The sequence below is a fragment of the Lathyrus oleraceus genome, chromosome 5 (assembly GCF_024323335.1).
Source record: "Lathyrus oleraceus cultivar Zhongwan6 chromosome 5, CAAS_Psat_ZW6_1.0, whole genome shotgun sequence".
In the NCBI taxonomy this organism is placed as follows: Eukaryota; Viridiplantae; Streptophyta; class Magnoliopsida; order Fabales; family Fabaceae; genus Lathyrus; species Lathyrus oleraceus.
This window is the reverse complement of record NC_066583.1, coordinates 555,370,606-555,375,466: the sequence shown is the minus strand read 5'-3', so window position 1 is coordinate 555,375,466 and position 4,861 is coordinate 555,370,606. Positions and strand designations below refer to the sequence as shown.

The 4,861-nt window shown below is 27.9% G+C and overlaps 1 long non-coding RNA gene across 1 annotated transcript; it reads right to left on the bottom strand.

Annotated features, from left to right (window-relative positions):
- Positions 1 to 2,519: 2,519 nt before the first annotated feature.
- Positions 2,520 to 2,997, bottom strand: LOC127086352 (uncharacterized). Its single transcript, XR_007789462.1, has 2 exons — positions 2,848 to 2,997; positions 2,520 to 2,756 (listed from the first exon to the last, which is right to left on the bottom strand). It is a non-coding gene; the product is annotated as an uncharacterized LOC127086352 (long non-coding RNA).
- Between the last annotated feature and the right edge of the window lie 1,864 nt (positions 2,998 to 4,861).

The following is a 4,861-nucleotide window of genomic DNA, read 5'->3' as shown; positions in this document are numbered from 1 at the left end:
AACTTTGGAATGGACGCTGAAACAAAGTTTTCTTCTGAACCCATCTCTCTCAAGTCACGTTCTGATACCAGATTATTAGACGCAACTAGAATTCAATAGAAAACAACTAACAGTACTGAGAATGACTTATTTATTCCTTATGAAATGCAGTAAAATAAATAGGGAACAAAATGAAGGTGTAGTAACAAACTACAACCCACTTCTAACTATAAATAAAGAAACAAATTTGACTAAATCAATTCAACAAACTATCCTAAAAACTAGGACTCTTATTTGACTAAAAACTTATCAGAATTAAATATCTTGATAAGCTCCACTAGTATACTCCCCGCCCCACGTTATTGACTCTTCTCCATGATGAGAATACAAACTTGATTATGGTTTCTTTTATCTTCAAAAACTTCATTGTCATATTTATTGTGATGTCTCTTACATCATTTTATCTTTCAAACAGAATCGATAAATTAATAAATATCTATACATAATTATAATCTAATATTGTTTTTAATTGTGCTTATGGATGCAGAAGAAATTGTGGTGACAGAGGCAAACACTTGTGAGCATTTGGCAGATACATACAGGGGAGTATGCTTCACGAATGCTAGCTGTGATGATCACTGCAAGAACAAAGCGCACTTAATCAGTGGCACGTGCCATGACTGGAAATGTTTCTGCACTCAAAACTGTTAAAGACGTTATAAGTATAATAATATAAATAAATAAAATGCATGCAGTTATAGCAACTACCGCTGTATCTGTGTATGTATTTGAATAAGTTATGTGTGTACTCATCGTGTATAACCTACTAGTTATGCACTTTTATCTTATGGAATAAAACTTTAATCAATAATTGCCTTGGCCCATTTTCTTTTTCATTTATGGTATTTGTGCAAAAACTGGAAAATATTGCATTTATATCTTTATTGCTGAGAGAGTAACGACAAAATAATAATTTGGGTACATTCTTGTCGTAATTCTGATAGCATTAAATAGTAACTCGTACTCCCTCCGTTCCTTTTTAAGTGTCATTTTTTTGACTTTTTACACACACCAATAAAATTAATCATTATTGTTACTTTCCAAACAATAATTCTCCTATTATCTATAATACCCTTAATTATTTATTACATTCATTTTACTTTTTCTCTCTCTATAATAATTATCTAGGGATAAATTTGATAAAAGTGCAATTATACTACATTGAAGTTTGCAAGTGATAATTAAAAAGAAATAATTTTTTTTCAAAAAAGTGACACTTAAAAAGAAACGGAGGGAGTATAAAATAACAATTCAATCAATTATCTGTTCCATTTTTTTCTAATGCAATCGATTGTCTATTTCATGCAATAGACCGTCATTTTGAAAAATTCCATATTTTTGAATGGTATTCTCGGTACAATCAATGGTAAGGAATGTGCAATTGATTGTCACGGAAGAAACTTTAAATTTGTTTGAAATATTGCAATTCCTTTTCATGGCACTTTTTGATGAATAAATTATTTTGAAGCATTGCAAATTATTTCTAATTATTTTTAAATATTTTCATGATTTTCATAGAGTTTATTTAGGACTATAAAATGCATAATTTTTTATATTGGATGGCATCTTCTTTATGAACATTTTTACTGTTTTTCAAGTGTGTATAACATTTTAACGTATAATTTTTATTTTAATGTGAAGAAGTTTAGAGAAACATTTAAGTTCTTAATGAGAGAATGATATTTTACTATAGTTATTTATATCCCTAATCTTTAGAGGGTGTTTAGATAAAATATTTTAATGAGAGAATGCAATGTTTTGGGGAAATTTAAGATGATTTGGACAAAATTAATTGTTTGAATAAAAAAAACAAAGAATTGTTAAAATGATAGACATCTAAAGTCAAAGAATTTGAATCCTATCATACATCATAGAATGTGAATATTAATTTACCTATTATTATTATTTCAAATTTTGTAGTTGGTCCTCATAGTTTCCAAAATTTAAGAATTTTGAAATGACATCTAAATTTTTTAAAATTTGCAAATTCATCCTTAATAATTTTAAAATTTTAGAAATTAATCCCTTTAAATTTTTTAATATTGCAAATTAGTCCTTATTTTTCAAATTTTTAATTTGCTCAAAAAGTTTAAAATTTATAGAAATGACCTCAAAAACTTAATAATGAATAATTTAATACTCTATCCAAATAAAAAACTTTAAAATTAAATAAATTAAAATTTAATCGTTTAAATTGATTAAAATTTTATATTTTCTAAAAAAATTCAATTACCTCATTAAATTAATATATAAAATTCTCTTATGTATATTAGAAAACATTGAGTATTGTCATTTATTATATCTGAAATTGCCGGTAGTTGTTGTTAGGTAGTAAATGAGGTAAGGAAACAAAATATATAATCCAAGAAAATAAGTAGTGAAATGTTGGAAAGGAAATGATTGATTACTTTTTATTTCATATGATATGATAAAAGTGCATAACAAAGACGTTATACACGATATTGAGTACACACATAGAATTCAGAAACAAGACTTGTTTATTTATTTATATTATAGTATTCTATATGGGTGTTGTTGGTGTTGGAGAAAAGGGATTTAACAGTTTTTAGTGCACCAACAGCGAAAGTCATCCCTGCATCTGCCGCTAATTGCGCCCTCTTGTGTTCTACAGTGACGGTCACATCCACCGAAGCATACTCCCTTATATGAACCAGCCAAATTCTCACATGTGTTTGCTTCACTCACCACTATTTCTTCTGCATCATCCAAATACAATTTAGATTACATAAATATAAGAAATGCATTATATAATAATTAATTAATATACAAGAATGATGAGTTAATTACGTGCAACAAAGAGAACGAGGAGGAGGAAGGACAAGCAAGCTAGTGATTTCTTCTCCATGGCTTCTTAAGTAGTGATGAATATCAAAACTTAATATGACTCACTTCACTTAATGTGTTATGTGTGTTTGTGTGATATATGTGATGATTGTAAAACACTTATATATATAGCCCCAAAGGGCTTGACTAGTAAGAGACATCACAATATATATCACAGTGAGGTTTTTGAAGATAGAAGAGACATCACAATAATCAAGTTTGTATTCTCATCATGGAGAAAAGTCTATAATGTGGGGCGTATACTATTAGATACATTATTTGATACCTATAAGAAAGAAAAAAGACAGAAAAAAAACACAATAACAAATACAATAATTTATTTTAAAATTCCAAAATCTAAGAAAAAATTAAAAATATGTTTGGATGAAATATTTTAAAGGGAATTTAAAATGACTTGATCAAAAAAATTTATTTGAAAATTTGACCCAAAATATTTGAAATTTATGAAAATGACCTAAAAAATTGAACAAATGAATCGTTTTAATACTTCATCAAAACAAAAGAATTTAAAAAGAAATGGATCTCAATTATCTCATCCAAACAAACTCTAAAGTCATTGTCAAATGACAGTAAAAGAATAATATTACATAAAAAATTATTGCAATATATAGAGTATTCTCAACCACTTACCACTTACAATACTCTAACACAAGAGTATAGAAAAAATATATAAAATATGAAATACACGTTTAAAGTGTTTTAGGTTAGTGCATTTATAATAAAAAATCGGAATCTATTATATAGCTTTAGATTCCCTCTTCTTTTACAAAATCAAGCAATATGGTCAACCTGCATATTTTCAACCAACAACAATAATGACATTGATTGAATAATAGATCAACTTCCATTCTTTTCACCGACAATTATAGTTCATAAATAAACTATCATACTTCACTATAAAAAGTATAATCACTTAAAATTACATCGCAAGAATTTTCTTATTATCTTCACTGGAAATGATAGTTCAAAAACTATCATACTCCACCGGATGAAGAGTATACTTCACTTGAAAATAAATCACTCCTAGAATTTTCATATGTTGAAAATAAGATTGAAAACTTATAGTACGATTTCAATGTTGACAGGAAGTTCTTCAACCACCAACATAATTCACAACACACTTTGCATAAATGCTCATGTGTTAATATGTCAACAATAGCTTGTCATTTTTCATGACGACGAAAAATGTCATGATTACACACTTCTCAATTTTTAGAAAAGATCAACATCTCCTTTAATAAGGGAGACATTTCTAGCATTTGACTTAAAGCTTTTTTTTAACACTGCTCCATCAAGACACTCATAGTTTACATGCTCAATCTTTTCACATTTCCAAAATCTCGCATTCATTTCAATATTTTTTTTCACATAAGATTTTCCTCTAACAACCAACACCAAGTTTGATGAAGAATTATCCTCACTTTTCAATCTTCTTTCTTCAAAAATAACTTTAGTAGAAACTTCTTCAAAACTCAAAAGTTTCTTCCTATATATCAAAATAGAGTTAATATGCTCGTAGGAAGATGAAATAGACCATATGAATCTCGAAGTTTTATCTTCATCATAAATCTTGACTCTAATAGTTTTTAGTTCATCGACAATAACATTTAGAACACTTAAATGATTAGATAATTTAATATTTTCATCTGTACGCAAACTATGAAATTGCTCCTTCAACAACAACTGTTATGAAATACATTTTCGTTGATATATCCCTTCAAATTTCTTCCAAATTTCTTTAGGTGACGACATACCAAGAATATTCGCAAGAATATTACCTACCAAAGACATGTAAATTATACTCAAAGCTCTCAAATGTAGATTATTCGCAAGAATGTTACAAGGGTGAACATATTCGATTGAAGAATGAAGATCATGAATGGTGCTAACAAAAAAGTGATTTGCACTTGAGGTAACGAGTAACGAGGTTGATGAATCTGCTCTTCTCGTTTTTGTT